The sequence below is a fragment of the Lampetra fluviatilis genome, chromosome 3, assembly GCF_964198595.1.
Source record: "Lampetra fluviatilis chromosome 3, kcLamFluv1.1, whole genome shotgun sequence".
Taxonomy (NCBI): Eukaryota; Metazoa; Chordata; class Hyperoartia; order Petromyzontiformes; family Petromyzontidae; genus Lampetra; species Lampetra fluviatilis.
Window position 1 is genome coordinate 33626466 of NC_136277.1, and position 23659 is coordinate 33650124.

A 23659-nucleotide genomic window follows, 5' to 3' on the forward strand; every position below is an offset into this window, starting at 1 on the left:
TGCCCGCCCATGATGACCATCACACCCCACCGCCGCCACCACCACCATCGCCTCTCCCCGCCCCTCCATCACAGATCCTATTTATAACGCGAGCATCGGTATCACCCCCCCCCTCCGACCCCCCCTTCCCCTACACCCAAGTGGCCCCGTTATCAGGACGAGGATATCCCTGCCCAGACCCCGTGCCAGCGTCTCGCGGGGCAAGAATCCAACACCAGAGGCGAAGGCAGAGGTCGCCACTAAGGGGTAGAGGGCATCTCCCTCTCGACTAACGAGCGGGGGGCAGTTGGGGGGGGGGGGCTGTCGGAGGCCCTCGGAAAGGGAGAGGAAATTCCACATTTCTATGGAATTCCTGTGGGATGTAGAGCTAGCTTGGTTCGGGTTAGAGGTGGCAGGGCTCGGGGTGGGGTGTGTCTCGCTGGCTCGTGCTGTTAGACTTTGAGGCAGGGCCAGGGCTGGATTGGCTCGTGTGGTTGGGGCTGGGGCCGGAAGTGGTAGTGCACGCGTTGTGGTGGTGGTAGTGCACGTGTGGTGGTGGTAGTGCACGTGTTGTAGTGATGGTAGTGCACGTGTGGTGGTGGTAGTGCACGTGGTGGTGGTAGTGCACGCGTTGTGGTGGTAGTGCACGTGTGGTGGTAGTGCACGTGTTGTAGTGATGGTAGTGCACGTGTTGTGGTGTTAGTGCACGTGTTGTGATGGTAGTGCACGTGTGGTGGTGGTAGTGCACGTGTGGTGGTGGTAGTAAATGTGTGGTGGTGGTAGTGCACGTGTGGTGATGGTAGTGCATGTGTTGTGGTGGTAGTGCACATGTGGTGGTGGTAGTGCACGTGGTGATGGTAGTGCACGTGGTGGTGGTACACGTGTGGTGGTGGTAGTGCACGTGTGGTGATGGTAGTGCACGTGGTGGTGGTGGTACACGTGTGGTGGTGGTGGTAGTGCACGTGGTGGTGGTGGTACACATGGCCATGTGTTCAAGAATGGGATCGAGACTCGTGAATCTATTTTAACTGCCAGGGGCTCAAGTAGCATCAATACAGCGCATCCCCAAACTTAGCCCCCGATGCAGACACAAGTCACGCACACTGCGGCACACGTGTGTGTTTGTGTGCGTTATACATGTGTGTGTGCGTTATACTTGTGTGTGTGTGCGTTATACTTGTGTGTGTGTGTTTGGTGAGGAGCGGTGGCGCAGTGGTTAGCGCGCTGCGCTACGGACCCTGCGGCCGCAGTTCGATTTTCGCTCGAAACCAAAATCGGCGGAGAATTTTCTGAGCCGTTCCTGGGCCTCCTGCCCCTCGGTCGACTCAGCCTTAAATGGGCACTGTACCTGGTGCGATGTGTACACCTCAGCACTGGGGAGACAAAGGCGGCCGGGCGTCGTGCTGGCCCACACCCCCTCGTGTGCCCATGCGCCATTAATAGGTGCTCGCTAACCGCACTTTCCCCAAAAGTCTGTTGAAGACTATGTGGAAGATCGTGGCGTGTGGCCGTGCACTACCACCACCACACGTGTACCACCACCACCACACATGCACGTTGAGCGACGCTCACAACAACGAGCAGAACACCGGGTGGATAAAACACCGCGAGGTGGTCATGGGAAGACGGTCATCTCAACCAGTTAACCCACACGACCCGGGTCTGTCACGTGACCTACTGCAGGCAGCGAGACTTCGACAGCTCACGTGACAAGTGCCTCTAAGTGCACCTAGCCTGGCACGGGCGCCGTGGCGACGTCACCTCGACTGACCTGCGTCAGTTTGTAGCGGCTGCCACGAGGTGTCGCTGCTGTGAAAGCTGTCGATGTATAACCCCACGGAGGTCGCGATGATGGGGGTGGGTGGGTGATGATGGGGGTGGGTGATGGGACTGGGTGGATGATGATGGGGGTGGATGGGTGGGTGATGTCGGTGGTGATGTGGAGACGGTTGTCAAGTGCTCTGCCGCTGATGTCGGTGGTGATGTCGTGAAGGTGATGGGGTGTTTGAAGCTGCCTATGCGTATGGACTGACTGATGATGTTGGAGTTTGAGATGATTTGTGTGTATAGTTGGGGGGGGGGGTCACTGAATGAAGAGCAGTGCCCCCCCATTCAGAGACAGCTCCTCGGCATGGGCGAGCCGAGGATTCGATGTCGACTCAAAGAGCTCATCGCGAGGAGCCGGAGTCTCGTCGGCGAGTGTGCCGGGAGTGTGGGGCGATGTCGCTCACTGTGCTGGGGTCCGCCGCGTGTTGGGGGGCCGTGTGAGTTGTGGGGGTTGGGTGTTGGGGCTGTGTGGGGTTGGGTTGTGGGGCTGTGTGGGGTTGGGTTGTGGGGTTGTGTGGGTTTGGGTGTTGGGGCTGTGTGGGGCTGGGTGTTGGGGCTGTGTGGGGCTGTGTGGGGTTGTGTGGGGTTGGGTGTTGGGGCTGTGTGGGGCTGTGTGGGGCTGGGTGTTGGGGCTGTGTGGGGCTGTGTGGGGTTGGGTGTTGGGGCTGTGTGGGGCTGGGTGTTGGGGCTGTGTGGGGCTGGGTGTTGAGGCTGTGTGGGGCTGGGTGTTGGGGCTGTGTGAAGTTGGGTGTTGGAGCTGTGTGGGGCTGGGTGTTGGGGCTGTGTGGGGTTGGGTGTTGGGGCTGTATGGGGTTGGGTGTTGGGGCTGTGTGGGGCTGGGTGTTGGGGCTGTGTGGGGCTGGGTGTTGGGGCTGTGTGGGGCTGTGTGGGGCTGGGTGTTGGGGTTGTGTGGGGTTGGGTGTTGGGGCTGTGTGGGGCTGTGTAGGGCTGGGTGTTGGGGCTGTGTGGGGCTGTGTGGGGTTGGGTGTTGGGGCTGTGTGGGGCTGGGTGTTGGGGCTGTGTGGGGCTGGGTGTTGGGGCTGTGTGGGGCTGTGTGGGGCTGGGTGTTGGGGCTGTGTGGGGCTGGGTGTTGGGGCTGTGTGGGGCTGTGTGGGGCTGGGTTGTGGGGCTGTGTGGGGCTGGGTGTTGGGGCTGTGTGGGGCTGTGTGGGGCTGGGTGTTGGGGCTGTGTGGGGCTGTGTGGGGCTGGGTGTTGGGGCTGTGTGGGGTTGGGTGTTGGGGCTGTATGGGGTTGGGTGTTGGGGCTGTGTGGGGCTGTGTGGGGCTGGGTGTTGGGGCTGTGTGGGGTTGGGTGTTGGGGCTGTATGGGGTTGGGTGTTGGGGCTGTGTGGGGCTGTGTGGGGCTGGGTGTTGGGGCTGTGTGGGGTTGGGTGTTGGGGCTGTATGGGGTTGGGTGTTGGGGCTGTGTGGGGCTGTGTGGGGTTGGGTGTTGAGGTTGTCTGCTGACGTCGCCTTACCTACACCGGGTATTTCCCACTCTCGTTCTCAACAAGCTGCCGCCAACTCACCACCACTTCTGGCAATAGCCGCACTGCGGCCTCGCTCTCCTCCACCTCCTCCTGCACCTCCTCCTCCTGCACCTCCACCTCCTCCACCTCCTCCTGCACATCCACCTGCACCTCCTCCTCCTGCACCTCCTCCTCCACCACCTCCTCCTCCTCCACCTCCTCCTGCACCTCCTCCTGCACCTCCTCCTGCACCTCCTCCTGCACCTCCTCCTGCACCTCCTCCTGCACCACCTCCTCCTGCACCTGCTCCTCCTGCACCTCCTCCTCCACCTCCTCCTCCACCTCCACCTGCACCTCCTCCTGCACCTGCTCCACCTCCTCCTGCACCTCCTCCTGCACCACCTCCTCCACCTCCTCCTCCACCTCCACCTGCACCTCCTCCTGCACCTCCTCCTCCTGCACCTCCACCTCCTCCACCTCCTCCTGCACATCCACCTGCACCTCCTCCTCCTCCTGCACCTCCTCCACCTCCTCCTCCTGCACCTCCTCCTCCTGCACCTCCTCCACCTCCTCCTGCACCACCTCCCCCTGCACCTCCTCTTCCACCACCTCCTCCATCTCCTCCTCCACCTCCTCCTGCACCTCCTGCTGCACCTCCTCCACCTCCTCCTGCACCACCTCCTCCTGCACCTCCTCCTCCACCACCTCCTCCACCTCCTCCTCCACCTCCTCCTGCACCTCCTGCACCTCCTCCTGCACCTGCTCCTCCTGCACCTCCTCCTCCACCTCCTCCTCCACCTGCACCTGCTCCTCCTGCACCTCCTCCACCTCCTCCTGCACCTCCTCCTGCACCTGCTCCTCCTGCACCTCCTCCTCCACCTCCTCCTCCACCTGCACCTGCTCCTCCTGCACCTCCTCCACCTCCTCCTGCACCTCCACCTGCACCTGCTCCTCCTGCACCTCCTCCTCCACCTGCACCTAGCTGCCACTGCTACGCAGTGGCCTGAAATAAAATGTATCGCTCCAGATGACCGCTGCAAAGTATGATCTTGAGTTTTGATTAAAGTGTGCTGATCTGTAAAGGTGCATTGAAAAATGTTTGATACTCCTACTGATACTCCTGCTGTTATGGAGTGACTCATGCAGCCAGCTATGGCTGCAAAGTTTGGTCGTACATGTTATGGATATCGTTTATTGTTAAATTTGAATCACAGTTCCTATGATCACTGTTGCATTGTTTTTATAGCTTTATTTTGGTGATTTCGAAACGTTTTGGATTAGCCGTATTTGTTTGTTGTAGTACAGAGTTAGACTGATAACTTTAATCTAAATTGTCTTATGGTTGTTATTGGGATTTTTGCACACAGCATTCATATACGGTGCTTTTTCTGGGAGACTTTGCTGTTTTTTCCTGGATTTTTCTGTTGCGCGTTGTCACTTTAAGATGTTTTCTTGTTCATGTTTTTGCTTGTTGCGGTTGCACCCTATTCAAGAGCCGCATGACTCACGGGGCTATACCAAATAAATAAACTGAAACACCTTCTCCTCCACCACCACCACCACCGACTCCGGGCACAGAGACGGCAGAAGATCCGCGCCCAGTGCAGCCCTACTGCTGCCGCCAGCCATCACGAGCGCATCTCTCCCCGTCGCCTTAGACACTCTGTGTGTGTTGCAATCCCATCATCGTGGCAGCCCGAATATGAACTCACATTGACGTGCATTGTTGTTGCTATGGTGACAAGTGGAGGAGCGGTGGCGCAGTGATTTGCGTCATTACGCCCATGCGGCTATCACCATCAGTGGCTGAGTGGTCTCTGAAATGGTCCTGGGCATCAGCTTGATATTGATTACAGTTAGTGTGCTCCGGTTGTTGGAGTCGTAGTAAAAGTGAAGACTGGAGTGGGTCATGCTCCGTCTCCCTTGTAAGCACCCCGAGCCGGCGGCGACAATTCCACATTCACGTGCCGAGAGCCAGAGGTCTGGTCTGTATTCACAGGGCCACCTCGGTTCACTTTTCACAACATTGTACCCGGCCAGGCGGGGACGTCGTAAGTTGAACCCCCCCCCCCCCCACCGTGTCGTGGCTTGCGACATCGTCATACACATGCCCAGTGCATGCGCGTACGCGGACTTGTTATGCATACAGGACACACACACGTACACACACATACAGGACACACACGCACGCAAAGATGCTGACGCCTACAAAACACTTCATACAATACGCCAGGCGATGGCCGTTGAAAAAATATAAAACACATTCCTGCGGAGGGAGCTGGTAGGAACGTTGGGTTGCTCGGTCAATGGCCAGGGTCAACGGCGGCGTGGTGTATTCCGCAAATATGCCCGACTGTGAGGGCGGGCACAAGCCGGCGTGAGTAGGTTAAACGTTGAGTTTTATAAGGGCACCACGGGGTGACCAGCCCCTCCCCACCCAGCCCCACTCCTCCCACCCCTCCCACCCTCCCCACCCTCCCCATCCTACCCCTCCCCACCCAGCCCCACTCCTCCCACCCCCCACCCAGCCCCTCACCACCCTCCCCACCCAGCCCCTCCCCACCCTCCCCTCCAAACCCAGCCCCTCCCTCCCCACCTAGCCCCTCCCTGCACGACGGACACGATAATCCCCTGTGGGCTGGTGTAACCAGGAGGTTCCTACCAGTAAAAGTAAGTATTTCAAGAGCCGCCATGCACTGTGGTGGTAAATACGTCGGGGTCCTTAATAAACAACATCACGAAGCAGCAGCAGCAAGCAGCAAACCCCCCCACCCCCCGTTAAAGAGGCACAGGTTTGACGACGCCTGGCCGAGCAGCATCGGCGACGATGTTTAGACGCAAGAGGGTGAGGTCGAGTATTGCTTTAAGGTGTTAACCACAGCGCCACCGCTCGCTTTAATAACGAACACACGTGTTCAGATTTGCTGGCCCATTCATCATCATGGCATGCACACACACACAGACAAATATCTCCCGTATAGCCTTGACAGTCTGTAGGGGCAAGTGCTGTTAGCGGCACACGAGGAGGTGGGTCGCCAGCACCACGCCCGGCCGCCTTTGTCTCCCTAGTTACGATGCTTTACACACCGCACCAGGTACTCATTTGAGGCTGAGTCGATCTAGGGGAGGCCCAAGACCGGTTCAGATAATCGCCACCGGTGTTGGTCGTGAGCGGGAATCGAACTCGGGTCGTCGGATTCGTAGCGCAGCGTAGCAAAGTATGATCTTGAGTTTTGATTCTAGTGTGCTGATCTTTACAGGTGCATTGAAATGTTTTGATACTCCTACTGATACTCCTGCTGTTATGGAGTGACTCATGCTGCCAGCGATGGCTGCAAAGTTTGGTCGTACATGTTATGTATATCGTTTTTTGTTAAATTTGAATCAGAGTTCCTATGATCACCGTTACGTTGTTTTTATAGCTTTATTTTGGTGATTTCGAAAACGTTTTGGATTAGCCATATTTGTTTGTTGTAGTACAGCGTTAGACTTATAACCTTAATGTAAATTGTCTTATGGTTGTTATTGTTTGACTTGCATCCCACTGGGATTTTTGCACACAGCGTTGATATACAGTGCTTTTTCTGGAAGAATTTGCTGCTTTTCCTGGATTTTTCTGTTGCGCGTCGTCACTTTAAGATGTTTCTTGTTCATGTTTTTGTTTGTTGCGGTTGCACCCGATTCAAGAGCCGCATGGCTCACAGGGCTATACCTAATACATGAACTCAACTGAATACACACTCCCACACACACCCCACACACACACACCCCACATACACATACTTCCACACACACAAACCACCCATACACACACTCCCACACCCCCCCCACACACACTCCCACACACACCACCAACATGGTGGCAGGAGCCAGAGCCGGTCCACCGAACCTCTTGAATACCACAGAGATCCAGGCGGTACCGGTCCAGCTCCCGACAGAGGAGTGGTAGCCTCTCCTCCGCAGTGAGCGTTCGAACATTCCACGTGGCCACACATACACACCACACACACCACACCACACACACACCCCACACCCCACACACACACCCCACACACACACCCCACACACCCCCCCCCCACACACCACACACACACCCCACACACACCACACACACCGCACACACACACCCCGCACACACCCCCCCCCCACACACACCCCACACACACACCCCACACACACACCCCACACACACACCCCACACACACACCCCACACACACACCCCACACACAACCACCCCACACACCACACACACATCCCACACACACACCCCACACACAACCACCCCACACACACACCCCACATACACACCCCACACACACAAACCCCACACACACATCCCACACACACACACCCCACACACACACACCCCACACCCCCCACACACACATCCCACACACACCACATACACACCACACACACCACACCACACACACACCCCACACACATACCCCACACACACACCCCACACATACACCCCCACACACACAAACCCCACACACACACACACCCTACACACACACCACACACACCCTACACACACCCCCCACACACACACCCCACACCCCCACACACCCCACACACACCACATACACACCACACACACCACACCACACACACACCCCACACACATACCCCACACACACACCCCACAGATACACCCCCACACACACACCACACACACCCTACACACACACCACACACACCCTACACACGCCCCACACACACACACCCTACACACCACACACACACCACACACACACCACACACACCACACACCCCACACCCCACACACAACACCACTACACACACACACCACACACACACTCCCACACACACCACCAACATGGTGGCAGGAGCCAGAGCCGGTCCACCGAACCTCTTGAATACCACAGAGATCCAGGGCTGGGTACCGGTCCAGCTCCCGACAGAGGAGTGGTAGCCTCTCCTCCGCAGTGAGCGTTCGAACATTCCACGTGGTCACACATAGTGTTTTTTTGTTGTTTCTGGAGGAGCCCCGAGGGTAAGGATTCAGTCTGCTGGCTCCGCCAAATGGGGTTTGGCCAGGAGACGTCATAGAAGCCTGTGCCCCCGGGGCCTCCGGCACAAGCTTAATGCATTTTTTAACTCGTAGTTTAGTGGTAATTAATGGAAGGTGGAGGGGTTAGGGGTTACAAGCCCCTCGCACCCGTCCAGAGCCCCCATTTGGCCGCTGTGGTGGCTACAGACGCCATGAGGGGAAAGGCCAATCTAAGTTGCCCCCCCCACGGCACTGCCCACCACAGCGTTGCCGTCCGGCACCACGAGGAGGTAGGGGGTTGTTTTTGCCGGACTACACACACTCACACCCCACACACACACCCCACACACACACCCCACACACACACCCCACACACACACCCCACACACACACCCCACACACACACCCCACACACACACCCCACACACACACATCCCACACACACACACACCCCACACACAACCACCCCACACACTCCACACACACACCCCACACACACCCCACATACACACCCCACACACACAAACCCCACACACACATCCCACACACACACCCCACACACCCCACACACCCCACACACACACACCCCACACCCCCCACACACACCCCACACCCCCCCCACACACACCCCACACACACACACCACATACACACCACACACACCACACCCCACACACACACCCCACACACACACCCCACACACCCCCCCCCCACACACCACACACACACACCCCACACACCCCACACACACCGCACACACACACCCCGCACACACCACACACCTCCCCCCCCCCACACACACCCCACACACACGCTCCACACACACCCCACACAGACCCCCCACACACACCACACACCCCACACCCCCACACACCACACACACACCCCACACACCCCCCCCCCCACACACACCACAGACACACACACCCCACACACACACACCCCACACACACACCGCACACACACACACCGCACACCCACACCAAACACACACACACACCCCACACACACACCCCACACACACACACCACACACACCCCACACACACCACACACACACCACACACTACACACACACACACCCCACACACACACCACACACACACACCACACACACCCCACACACACCCCACACACACCACACACACACCACACACCCCACACACACACCACACACACACACCTCACACACACACACCACACACACCACACACACACCACACACTACACACACCACACACACACCACACACACACCACACACACACCACACACACACCACACACACACCACACACACACCACACACACACCACACACACACCACACACACACACCACACACACACACCACACACACACACCCCACACACACCACACACACACCACACACACACGGAGTCTCCTCCCCCGTGGACTCGACTTAAGGAACCGGCAGCTTCTGCCAGAGTCAGTGGAAGAGAGAGAGGGAGGAGGGAGAGAGAGCGCGACAGACGAGAGGGAGGAGGGAGGGAGGAGAGAGAGCGACACACGAGAGGGAGGGAGAGAAAGCAGAGCGAGAGGCATTCGGAGTTTCGGACTCACGAGAGAAGAGTCGAGCGAGGCGGTAAGGAGAGCGAGACGCGGGCGGCGTGAGGTTGACGGGGAGGACTGTGCGTGCCACGTGTTGTGGTTGTGTAGTTGTGGTAGTGTGGTTGTGGTAGTGTGTTTGTGGTTGTTTGTAGTTGTGATTGTGTGTGGTTGTGCGCGTGGTTGTGGTACTGTTGTATGCGTGTGTGTGCTTGTGGTACTGTCTGTGGTTGTTTTGTGCGTGTGGTAGTGTGTGTGTGGTGGTATGTGTGTGCTTGTGTGTAGTTGTGTGTGTGGTTGTGTGTAGTTGTGGTGTGTGTGGTTGTGTGTAGTTGTGGTGTGTGTGGTTGTGTGTAGTTGTGGTGTGTGTGGTTGTGTGTAGTTGTGGTGTGTGTGGTTGTGTGTAGTTGTGGTGTGTGTGGTTGTGTGTAGTTGTGCTAGTGTGTGTGGTTGTGGTAGTGTGTGTGCTTGCGAAACGTGGACCCTCCTAATGGAGCATCTTCGCCGGTTATAAACATTGAGGCTGGCCTGCCTACGATCCATCCTGGGTTTAACCAGGCTGGATTGTGTGAGGAGCTCACAAATCCTTGAAAGATCTGGGCAAAGTCCCATCGGTGAGCTCCTCCGGCAGGCAAGGCTGCGTTGGCTGGGTCATGTAGCCCGCATGCCCAGCCACCGCATGCCTAAACAGCTTTTGTTCGGCCGGATCGAGGGGGCTAAACGGGCGCGGCACGGGCTAGAGAAGAGATGGAGTGATGTGGTACAGGAGGACGTGGAGCTGAGTGGACTTGCCGATGACTGCTACCAGCGGTGTCAAGATCGGCCTCTGTGGAGGAGGCTCGTGAAGGATGCTGCTACTGGGCAGTTGGAGGCAGTCGCCCTCCAGCAACAACGGAGGGCGGAGTAGCGACGCTCACAACAACGAGCGGAGCGCCGGGTGGCTAAAGCACAGCAAGTTGGTACAGTAGGGGGCACAGGTGGTGCATCAGCCAGTCATCTCGGTCATCTCGGTCAGTCGACCCATGGCACCTGGGTCTGCCCCGTGACCTCCTGCCAGCGGGCGTTCGACACTTCACGTGGCCTCAGGGTGCACATGGCCTGGCACAAGCGTCGTGGTGACGTCACCGCCACTTAGTGGCGAATGGCGGTTGTTGTGTTGTTGTTGTTGATTGTGTGTGATTGTGTGGTTGTGGTAGTGTGTGGTTGTGGTAGTGTGTGTGTATGATTGTGTGGTAGTGTGTGTGTATGATTGTGTGGTAGTGTGTGACTGTGTGTCTGTGTTTAAGGTGGCTACTGTGTTTTGTGGTGCCTGTTTTTGGGAATAGGAGCGGACAGAAAAGCGAATCCGTTTGAGCAGCGTGGAGTGAATCGTGGTGACGGGTGAAGAGTTGAGGAGAGAGGGGGACATTCATCTTGATTCAACCACTTGCTCCCTGCGTCTAAACCTCGCAAGGTAAGCAAACGTAACTTGCTGCTGTTACCCGTCTCGCCGTTCTGCAGCAGCCCATGAAAACACATTCCTGCGGAGGGAGCTGGTAGGAACGTCGGGTTGCTCGGGCAATGGCCAGGGTCAACGGCGGCGTGGTGTATTCCGCAAATATGCCCGACTGTGAGGGCGGGCACAAGCCGGCGTGAGTAGGTTAAACGTTGAGTTTTATAAGGGCACCACGGAGTGACCAGCCCCTCCCCACCCAGCCCCTCCCTGCACGACGGACACAATAATCCCCTGTGGGCTGGTGTAACCAGGAGGTTCCTACCAGTGTCAGTTCACGTGGATTGTTACATTTGTAGGGCTGTTACGGGAGGGCTGTAAGTGCATACGATCCAATGGGTAACAAACACAGTGGGCGGAGTTACGGGAGTACACGGGGGGGGTGCCCGCAGCGACGTCCGCATCAGGCAGCCTGGGGGGTTGTGATCCTGTTGGGGGGTATAAAGGGGGAGGACAAAGAGAGCTCGGGGCTCAGTCTGGGAACGAAGGAGGAAGAGTGAAGATCCTCTAGCTAGAGCCCTGGACTCCCCTCGACGCCGCCCTTGTCAGGGCTGCAGAGGAGCGAGCCAGAGGCGTGGTTCCGTGAACCAGGGTTAGACCCTGGGACTCCGGAGACCGTAGCCCGACTCACCAGTGTCGGGCCAGTTAGCCTCCCCTAGCTCGTTAGAGGAGGACTTGGGGATAGGTGAGATTAGCTAGGGGGTATCCCCAGTTATCCGGGTGAGGGGGCCGCTACCCCCTCTAGTGTTGTCCTGTACCGATAAGCTGAAATAAATATACGTGTGCCTCAACCTGGGTGTCCAGCGTCTTCACCGGTACTTCATCTGGTGTCAGAAGTACTACGGACATGGAAACACGTCAGACAGCTCGAGCCAGAGTACCGGAGGAGGACACTGCTGAAGTCGTTGAGCCCGAGGCGGCTCACCAAGACATGGCGCAGCCGGGGGCCGACGCCTTCCTACCGGGGCATCGGCATGAAGAGGGGCCGCAGCCAGACGCGCTACGGCTGGCTCACGAGAGACTGGCGGAGCTACTGTACGCCGCTGCCGCCACGCTGGAAAACATCACGCGGCTGGGGGCTGGTGGTCCACCACGGGGCGAGGGGAGTCGTCAACCTGAGCGCCTTCCCGCCATTTCTGAAAACTCAAACTTTGAATTTCCCGCCATCGTCACGGCAGCTGCGGAGGGCGTGGCCGGGCTCAACCTTGGGTCCGACACCGCTCTCGCTGGGACAGCTGCGTCATCTCCAGCGGAGGGAGCGTCATCACATCCGCGACAGGCGATTCCATCTGCCATTCGCGCCGACGCACAGCCGAGTCCCGGGGATAGCAGCCTACAGACGTCCAAGGCGAACGCTGCGCTACAACAACGGCTGCCTCCGCTGAAAGAATTTGTTGGTGCAGAGGGCGACTGGGGCGGCTTCCAGCGACGCTTCATCGCCCACCAAGAAATGGCAAGGTGGTCCGACGATGAAGCCCTCTGCGCGCTGCCGGCGCTCCTCGACGCAGACGCGCTCGCCGCCCTCACATCGGCGCCGAAAGAGAAGCGGTCTACTCTGCCGAAGGCACTACAGCTGCTGGCCGGGGTCTATGGACCTTCAGCGGAATGCAGAGAGCGGTTCTACGAGCGCAAGCGGGGTGAGAAGGAGTCGCCCCTGGCATACAGGACGAGCCTCCTAGCGCTGGCTAAGACGGCTTTTCCCCGTATGGACGACGATGGCGTGGACGCGATGGTCACGGAGAAAATACTCCTCCTGGCAGACGACCTGGACATCGCTGTCGTCGCACAGGAGGACGCCGAGATGACCTCTCTTCAGGCGGCGCGCCTCCTTCACGCCAACCTTCTGTCCCTACGGCGGAAAGCCAGCAGGGCATCGGCAGGGCGTGCGGTGGCTGCAGCCACCCTTCCGACGGAGGAGCTCTTCGCCGTCGACCATCGACGGCAACAGGCGCAAGAAGTACGGTCGGCCCGGGACGGGTCAAGCCGTTTCAACCGCCCGTCGTCTCCACCGGGGCTCCCGCGGTGTTTCAACTGCGGCGTCCGGGGCCACGTCGCCTCGGGGTGCCGCTCTCCTCGACAGCGCGGGACGACGGCTCGACGGGACGCCGGGCCTCCTCCTCCCAAGCTCCAGCAACATGACCCGGCGAGTCGCGGCACCACACATGTTTGGCCAAAGCACCTACCCGTTGCACGCTCTCGCACCACAACAAACGGGGGGCCGATGTCGCGTTGCGTGGGGCCAACGCGGATCACTGCGGGGACTCAAATCGAGCCCAAACAGTGGTCCGTGTTGGCCCATCGCGTGGTAGCCGCGTCGTCAGGGTCGTCGGCCGTAGTCGGACACATTGACGGGGTAGAAGTACGCATCTTGGTCGATACGGGGGCATCGGCGACAATCATTTCGGAATTAATTTACAATATTCTGCCCGTACAAAGCCGGCCTCTACTGCCGGTTAACGTCCCATTCTATGCCGCTAACGGGGGCTCTCTCGGCATCATGGGACAGATTCGAGCGCAAATTTCTATTGGGGACATCAAATTGTCGGGGCCGATTTTCGTTTCCTCCTCGCTGGCGGTTCCGTGCCTGCTGGGGACGGATTTCTTAGGTAAAATGCCCATTCGTATTTTGATCGACCAAGGATGCATTGAGCTTCCATCGGGGCGGCGCATGGCGTTCCTGCCATCCCCTGCGGCGGCTCGGTCGGCGTTCGCGACGGTACCGGCGTTCGTCGTTGAAACTGTTCGTGTGCCGCCGGGAGCTCAAATGCTAGTGCCTCTGAAACTTCGTAAGCCCTTCGCTAAGGGCATAGGGGATCAGGGTGTTTTGCTGGGACCGTCTAGGGCCGGGGTTAATGGGCCTCATTTGATTCCGGCCCAGACCGTCGTAAGAGGGGACGGGGACCCTTTCATCGCGGTCCTAAATGTGGGATCGCAGACGGTGGTGGTTCCTCAAGGGACGGTGCTCGCTCACGCGACGCCAGTGCCCTGCGAGGAACCTGTCGCGAACCACGTTGGCACTGCTTCCCGGATGCTCCCACATTCGGACAGCGATGAAGGGTGGATCGACGCGCTTTGTGCGGGATCGACGGACCTGACAAATTCAGAGCGCCAACAGCTTAGAACGCTACTGAGGGAATTTTCCGACGTTTTCAGTCGTGATAAATATGATTTGGGTTGCACTCACCTGCTGCGTCACCATATTGACACGGGTGACAGCGCGCCAATTCGCCAAAATCCGTTTCGGTTAAGTCCCGCCGAAAAGGACCATGTCAAATCGGCTGTTGATGACATGTTAGCCGCCGACATCATTTCTCCCTCCACCAGCCCGTGGGGAGCGCCGATCGTCCTGGTTAAAAAGCAGGACGGCTCGTTGCGGTTTTGCGTGGATTTTCGGCGCCTTAATAAAATTTCGGTTGCCGACGCATACCCGCTCCCACGGATGGACGAATCGCTGGACGCTTTGGCGGGAGCGCGATTCTTCTCCACACTAGATTTACTTTCGGGATTCTGGCAGCTTCCTCTGGACGATGATTCTAAACCTAAAACTGCTTTCCGTACACCGCACGGCCTGTTCCAATTCAACCGGTTGCCGATGGGCTTACACTCAGCGCCGGCAACTTTCCAGCGATTGATGGAATTGGTTTTGGCTGGATTGCAATGGGAATCGTGCCTGATTTATTTGGATGACGTTATTGTCTTTGGTAAAACTTTTGATGAACATCTCCAGAGGTTGCGGGCGGTTTTCCTAAAGATGCGGGCTGCTAATTTGAAATTTAAGCCCCAAAAATGCCATTTGTTACGCGAGTCGGTGCGTTATTTAGGGCACATCGTAGGGCGCTCGGGTATTGCTACCGATCCCGCCAAAACGCAGTGTGTCAGCTCCTGGCCGACTCCCACCTCGGTGGGAGAGGTCAGGAGTTTTATTGGCTTCGCATCATATTACCGACGCTTCGTCGCTAATTTTGCAACAATTGCCAAACCCCTACACGCGTTAACATCTAAAGGGGTTCGGTTCCACTGGGGTCAGGATGAGGAAGCTGCTTTCTGCTCCCTTCGGGACGCGCTGGTGAAGGCTCCTCCCTTGATTTACCCAGATTTTTCGAGGCCGTTTTTGCTCGACACCGACGCGAGCAACACGGGTATTGGAGGCGTGCTTTCCCAGGTGGTTGACGGCGTGGAACGGGTGGTCGCGTACGGCAGTCGGGTGTTGTCTCCAACGGAGCAAAGATATTGTGTCACCCGTAGGGAACTGTTGGCAATTGTCTATTTCATCCAACAGTATCGCCCATATCTGTACGGTCGGCATTTCACCGTCCGCACAGATCATGCGGCACTGCAGTACGCCCTGAAGGTTCAACAGCCATCGGGACAATTGTCCCGATGGCTGGAGGTCCTCCAGGATTTCAGTTTTGAAACCACTTATCGTAAGGGCGTTCGCCACACCAACGCTGACGCTCTGTCACGGATGCCAACCGCCTCCGAATGCGCATGTCTCCTGGGGTCGGGGCGTTGCAAGCCAGTGGGGGACGTGATGGTTCCGGTCCTGGCGGCGGCCGCCGACGATGAAACGGTAGTCCCCATTGATATCGCCGAACAGGGGAGAGATTCCCTGCTTGGATTGCCCGTTGATGAATGGGGGCGCCTCCAGTTGGAGGATGCCTCCCTCCTCGCGTTGCGTCGTCGCGCCGGGGAGAGGGGGCGTGTGACGGGTCATGCCGACGCATGGGAAACCCATGCGGGCTTGCTTATGCATTGGGACGGGAAATCCCAGCGTCACCGGCTGGTGGTCCCTTCTGACCTACGAGGTAAGGTGGTGTGGGCTGCTCATGAGCGCCTCCTCCACCTAGGTACCCAGAAAACACTCGCCTTGCTTCAGCTGAATTTTTTTTGGCCGGGTATGACAAGGGATGTCGCTGATCTGTTGGCGGCATGCCCTCAGTGTGCGCAGCGCAAACCACCGGCACGGGAGTCGAACCCGCCCTTACAATCCATCCAGGTCTCCAGAATAAATGAACTGGTCGCACTGGATATTCTGGGGCCATTCCCCGCCACCTCCAGGGGAAATAAATATTTGCTTACTGGGGTCGAATATTTTACGCGCTGGCCTATGGCCTGGCCCCTGGCGAATCAGTCGGCAGCAGCCATCGTCGACGCCTTTGTCCAAGGTTATGTCATGGACAAAGGTGCCCCGGAGCGGTTGTTGACCGACCAGGGTAGAAATTTTTCGGGGAAACTCCTAAAACAAGTCTGTGATCTCCTGGGAACGAAAAAAATTCGAACCTCCCCCTATCACCCGCAAACGGACGGGATGGTCGAGCGTCTGCATCGCACCATCACGTCTATGTTGTCGCAGCAAGTTTCGGACTCACAGGCTGATTGGGACTTACAAATTCAAGGGGTTCTAGCGGCATACAGATTGGCTCCCCATGCTGCGACGGGGTTTTCACCTTTCTTTCTTATGTATGGCCGCGAACCCGACCCACCTGTTCGGGCACAGTTGCAGATCCCCGTGCCGCTGGGCAAATCTAAATTGGACGATCACGTTAAATTTAACCTTGACAAACTGACTGAGGCGCGGGATGCGGCGAGGCTAAATTCTGACAGGCGTCAGAAGGCGAACGAGCGCCTCAGACTGGCTCGCGCGCACGTGCTGCAGTGGAAGCCGGGGGACAGGGCATGGCTGCACTGTCCCCAGGTACCACTCGCGACCTCCTCTAAACTCGTACGCCCGTGGCGGGGCCCCGTCGAGGTTATTGAGGTTTTGAGGCCTCAGTGCGTTCGAATCCAATGGGGGAGGCGCCGGTGGTTTGTACACCCCTCTAGGCTGAAGCCGTTTGTTGCGGTGCGGGGGCCCACGCCACGCACGCGAGGCCAAGCATGTGGGGGGTCGGCCGACTCGGAGGGTCCGTCGCTGCTCTCGCCTGATGTGTTGCCGGCTGTCCCACCCACAGGTGCACCGGGAATGACGGGCTCACGCCCTGGAACCCCCACAGGTGATGCCGACAGTCGCGCGACTTCAATCGCGACCTCACCTCGCATGGGACAGCCGCCACCGGATGGTCCGCCGTCCGGGGTTGCCCCGTGTGACGGGCCTGCGGCAAGGACGCGCGCTAAAATGCGCAGACTCTTATAATATACAGCAGGAAGAAAAAGAAAAAAAATTTATTTTCCTTCACGTGTCATGGTTACTGTATGCTGCGTCGGTGGTGTGCTCCTTGCACACTGAGTGTGTTGTGTTGTGTGGGCGCGGTGTGTGTGTTGTGGGTGCGTTGTGTGTCGTGGGTGTGCTGTGTGTGATGGGGGAGTTCCTGGCTAGTTGTACATACGTGCTTACGGATTTCGTATTTATGCGGGGGGGGGGTGCGTCGGACATTCCCTTCGGGGGTATGGTTGTTGTTCTTGTTGTTGTTCTTCTATTTGCATTTTGTTGAAAAAATTGAGGCACACACGGGGTCGAGGGGTAATTGTTCCTTTATTTGGAATTGTTGCAGCCGGGACGGCTGCGAGCTGTAATGGGGGGGGGTGATGTAGGGCTGTTACGGGAGGGCTGTAAGTGCATACGATCCAATGGGTAACAAACACAGTGGGCGGAGTTACGGGAGTACACGGGGGGGGTGCCCGCAGCGACGTCCGCATCAGGCAGCCTGGGGGGTTGTGATCCTGTTGGGGGGTATAAAGGGGGAGGACAAAGAGAGCTCGGGGCTCAGTCTGGGAACGAAGGAGGAAGAGTGAAGATCCTCTAGCTAGAGCCCTGGACTCCCCTCGACGCCGCCCTTGTCAGGGCTGCAGAGGAGCGAGCCAGAGGCGTGGTTCCGTGAACCAGGGTTAGACCCTGGGACTCCGGAGACCGTAGCCCGACTCACCAGTGTCGGGCCAGTTAGCTCCCCTAGCTCGTTAGAGGAGGACTTGGGGATAGGTGAGATTAGCTATGGGGTATCCCAGTTATCCGGGTGAGGGGGCCGCTACCCCCTCTAGTGTTGTCCTGTACCGATAAGCTGAAATAAATATACGTGTGCCTCAACCTGGGTGTCCAGCGTCTTCACCGGTACTTCACATTCATGCAGCAGTGGACTGACCATGGCTGAAGATGATGATGATGGTTACAGCCGTAGTCAGGCAGAGTGACTATCTCGCTCAAAGAGCTCGGCTCACAGAGGGCTGCAAGTTCTAATCCCTGGCTGTTTTCGGCTCGGCCCATCATCATCATCCTCATCCTTTCGGAGTCGATAAATCAGGTACCGCTTCGTGGAGAATGTAAAGTCGACACTCGGTACTAGAACTGACGCCTGCCTTGGAATGTGGAATGAACATCATCAGTCGGATCATGCTAATCATCTCTCCATGCTTGATTAAGTTGAGTGGTCATTGTCCTCTGGCTATACACAGCTCTTCCATAGGAATGTGGAATTTCATAATCGTTATCATCACCTGAGCTCTATATAAAACGAGACTCAATCGTGGACAATTTACGGTTTACGTCTACGGAATACACTGGGCCCTTGGCCGCAAGACTACAATAACAACAATAAAGTGGAATGTCTGCATTCTTACGGCATTCTTACGGCAAGAGCCCCAGGGGATTCCCTACAGCAAAGAACAGGTACAGTACACACGTGTGAAGAACAGGTACAGTGCACACGTGTGAAGAGCAGGTACAGTGCACACGTGTGAAGAGCAGGTACAGTGCACACGTGTGAAGAGCAGGTACAGTGCACACGTGTGAAGAGCAGGTACAGTGCACACGTGTGAAGAGCAGGTACAGTGCACACGTGTGAAGAGCAGGTACAGTGCACACGTGTGAAGAGCAGGTACAGTACACACGTGTGAAGAGCAGGTACAGTACACACGTGTGAAGAGCAGGTACAGTGCACACGTGTGAAGAACAGGTACAGTACATCAAGGCCGTAGTCATGGAGTCAACATTGGGGGGGGACCAACTCTTCCAGGGGTTTCTGGGGTCCCCCTCCCTAGAAAAAAAAATCTAAATTTGTAAACGAATTTCCTGCCTAAAATATTAAAAAATTCACTAACACATCGGATGGACTTTTTTTATTTCTTACAATAATGTCTAATAGTGTATTGTATTACATTGCTCCGTTGTTTCTTTTTTACCTTTTCTTGTTTCATTGTATGTAATAGCAGAGATTAGGGATTCATAAAGTATAACCATAACCACAATAATAGAAACATAAATCTGTTTTATAGCAATATATATTGTGGGGGGGGGGGGCATTTTGAGCAGGCGAGCGGGTGGCTTAATGTGTAAATCGCGAAGCCACGAATGTGGGACAACTTGAATTGTAGATAAAGACCCCCCGTCTAGCCTCAACAGACTGTTGGGGCAAGTGCTGTTAGCGAGCGCCTATTGAGGCCGGCACGGCACACGAGGTGGTTGGTGGCCAGCACCACGCCCGGCCGCCTTTGTGACCCTTGTGGCGATGTTTACTTATTTTAGGCTGAGTCGAACTAGGGGAGGCCCCGGATCGTTTCAGATAATCGTCCGTGAACAGACCGCACAGACAGACGACACATTAATCGTGGAACCGGCGGCCAAGCATCTCGGTGCAGGACCATCTTAAGAAAAACAAAAGTCTTGAGCGTCATGGGAGGCTTGTCATGGGTTAATGAAGGACATCGTATTTTTGAACGAGAAGGAACTTAAGGAAGGCATCCACTGACGTGACGACATCGTCTCCGTCTCTGTATGAATGTCAGAGACGGGCAACTCCTTTGCACAACACTCAGCAGCGGTGGCAGCGGCGGAAGTGTGGGGGCGGGGAAGTGACGGCGTTGGGGGGGGGGGTTGTGGGGGGGGGGGGATTGTGGTGGGGGGGGGTAGTGGTGGGGGGGGATTGTGGTGGGGGGGATTGTGGCGGGGGGGGTAGTGGTGGGGGGGGATTGTGTGGGGGGGGATTGTGGCGGGGGGGATTGTGGCGGGGGGGGGGTAGTGGTGGGGGGGGGTAGTGGTGGGGGGGGGTTGTGGGGGGGGGGGATTGTGGCGGGGGGGGTAGTGGTGGGGGGGGATTGTGTAGGGGGGGATTGTGGCGGGGGGGATTGTGGCGGGGGGGGGGTAGTGGTGGGGGGGGTAGTGGTGGGGGGGGATTGTGGGGGGGGGGATTGTGGCGGGGGGGGTAGTGGTGGGGGGGGATTGTGTGGGGGGGGATTGTGGCGGGGGGGATTGTGGCGGGGGGGGGGTAGTGGTGGGGGGGGGTAGTGGTGGGGGGGGGGGTTGTGGGGGGGGGGATTGTGGCGGGGGGGGTAGTGGTGGGGGGGGATTGTGGCGGGGGGGATTGTGGCGGGGGGGGGGGTAGTGGTGGGGGGGGGTAGTGGTGGGGGGGGGTTGTGGGGGGGGGGATTGTGGCGGGGGGGGTAGTGGTGGGGGGGGATTGTGTGGGGGGGGATTGTGGCGGGGGGGATTGTGGCGGGGGGGGGGTAGTGGTGGGGGGGGGGTAGTGGTGGGGGGGGGTTGTGGGGGGGGGGGATTGTGGCGGGGGGGGTAGTGGTGGGGGGGGATTGTGTGGGGGGGGATTGTGGCGGGGGGGATTGTGGCGGGGGGGTAGTGGTGGGGGGGGATTGTGGCGGGGGGGGTAGTGGTGGGGGGGGATTGTGGCGGGGGGGATTGCGGCGGGGGGGATTGTGGCGGGGGGGGTAGTGGTGGGGGGGGTAGTGGTGGGGGGGGATTGTGGCGGGGGGGATTGTGGCGGGGGGGGTAGTGGTGGGGGGGGGTAGTGGTGGGGGGGGGTTGTGGGGGGGGGGATTGTGGGGGGGGGGATTGTGGCGGGGGGGGTAGTGGTGGGGGGGATTGTGTGGGGGGGGATTGTGGCGGGGGGGATTGTGGCGGGGGGGGGGTTGTGGGGGGGGGGGGATTGTGGCGGGGGGGGGTAGTGGTGGGGGGGGGTTGTGGGGGGGGGATTGTGGTTCAGTGGTGGGGGGGGGGGATTGTGGCTCCCATCTCAAAAGCCCCATCCCTCCCCATTTGGTGTGTGCATTGAAGAGGAGAAAACTAAATAAAAACTGTCGCTTTTCACGATGCCATCGGAAAGAAGAAGACTCATTGTAGAAGAGCCGTGCACTGCCGCCCTCCTCCTCCCGCACTTCCGATTAGCGCGGTCGGCTTGGTACGGTTGCGAAATAAGTTCGACGCACATTATGACATTATCCATCGCGTCACCTCGCGTATAGTTTCCTTTAAAGGACACGCACGCACACCGCGTGTTATTGTTGACGAATGTGATTGGGGATACGAGAGGGAAGTTAGGCGGGGAGGGTAAGTTGTGAAGTGTTCAGCGTTGCACAAGACGGGAGGTGTGGTTCAGTGGGCCCCCACATGCTCTCTGGGTGTGGGGTTAATGAGCTCTGGGGGTTAGAGGGGGTTTGTTGATGATGGCCACCACTTTTTGGTTGGCCATGGCATTGTTTTGTGTGGACTGGTCTGCAATTTAATTTTCGTGGTTACCAACAGCAGCTGTGCAGATGCGATTCAGCCCTCCACGGTACAATCTGGATTCACCGTAGATGGCTTCCGAATGTGACCGCACCGCAAGACACCGTTGTGGTGAAACGGTGGGCATGATTACGTCGCACAGAGAGGCAGACCGGTCGTCATAGGCCGAGGGAAAAGATCAGTTCGGTCTTGAGCGTGACATTTTACAGGGGCAGGGAGAGGAGAGCACGACCCGCGAGTGAAAAGGAGTTCCACTGAGCGAAGTTTAACGACTGCGGGCTTTGACAGGTTGTTCTGACATTTAGCGCACACTTGAAGAAGAGACTCAAAGTCCCCTCTCGGGAAATCGAGTCGGTCTATAAGTCAACTTCGATAAGGAAACGGCAACATTCGTGCTCGGCAAGCGTCCAAATGGCAACGGAAGCTCAAGGCGACACTGCATAGATGGGAAGGACAACCGGATACAAAACTGGGAAGGCGAGCAAAGAAATGGGAATCGAGAGAGAGAGAGAGCAGAGATTATTTTTTTTATTAAACAAAGTTGCCGAGCAGAGTAGGCCCAAGGGCCCAGGACGTCATAGCGGCCAGCAACAAACGGCACGATCAAAGTCATAGATTCGAGCGCGATCCAAAGTGTTTCTATTTATTTAGCAAAGTTATTGTGAAAAGCTTGGGGGGGGCGGGGGGTGGGGAGAGACCATGAGAGGGAATTCCAAAGCGGAGTAGTGAAAAGTGTTGTGATCTGGTGTGGTGAGTGGGTGAGTGAGGAGGTGTGTTGTGTCCTACAGTGTGGTGATTGGACACTGTGATGGTGGTGGTTGGACACTGTAATGGTGGTGGTTGGACACTGTGTGGTGGTGTTTGGACACCGTGTGGATGATAGGAATCAGGCGGTGTCGGGTAGAATTGGAGACCAGTTTACATTGTGGGTGGAGTTGTCACATTTTAAGAAGAAACAAAACAAGTTTCCTTCCTCTCGAGTCTAGACCCACACTGTGAGGTGACGCCCTGCCGCAGTTCAGCTCCAGGCTCAAGACCTGGTGGGGTAAAGTGTGGGGACTCCCACTCTCTCAAGACTAGGACAAATCACCTCTCTAGGGGGACAAATCACCTCTCTAGGGGGGCCTCCCTGGTGCCCCCTCAAATGGAAGCACATTCCGGCCGGCAGTGGCATGAGCGGGTTAAACTGCAGGGCCGTGCCCTTAAATCTGTTTTATTTTAAGTGCTGCGTATTACCACCGCTCTCTCCTCTGCCGGCACGCGGAAGTTTACGTTGGGTTGGAAAACCTGAGCCAGGTCTAAACTTTCCTCCCCCGCATCGCCTCCACGGCAGGGGCAGGCCTGGGTTCATCACAGAACCACTGTGGGGTTATTTGAGGGCCGTATCGTGAGTGACGGCAACACATGCTTCCTGCGTTGCAAAACTTGACTCTTTTCCCCATAGTTTGATGGGAACTGTGCGCGTGAGTGTTTGTGGGCGCCACGGTGGCTGGGAGATGTTAACTACCTCGCCTGGTACACAGCAAGTCGTGGGTTCGACCCCGACCCCTGACGATGCCTGTTGTATATTTGGATGTCTACCCGTGTTCGCGTGGATTTTTCTTTAGGTCCTCCAGTTTTTCCCTCCACGTTTAAAATCACCGTCACGCGCTTAAGAGTATTTGGCTGCTATAAATTCCCATGCGATAAGCCACTTCGTTGAGCTTTCATTTGTGGTCAGGTCGCATTTGAAAGAGAGCGAATAGCTAGCTTACCTGGTAAAATAAAAAAAAAATGGTAAACTTTTGTATAGGACTATACTCCATGACCCACCACCCCGTGTCGGCATTCACGTCACACGTGCTTCATCGGTGCTGCTACTCCCTA

The 23659-nt window shown here is 57.3% G+C and overlaps 1 protein-coding gene across 1 annotated transcript in view; it reads left to right on the top strand.

The window, feature by feature from the left end:
* The first annotated feature begins 9802 nt into the window (after positions 1 to 9802).
* The window catches only part of LOC144931040 (mucosa-associated lymphoid tissue lymphoma translocation protein 1-like), a 33809-nt gene continuing 19952 nt past the window's right edge, over positions 9803 to 23659 (top strand). The window contains exons 1-2 of the mRNA XM_078854928.1: positions 9803 to 9894; positions 11183 to 11310. The gene's annotated coding sequence lies outside the window, so the exon portion shown is untranslated. The remainder of the gene's footprint in view (positions 9895 to 11182; positions 11311 to 23659) is intronic.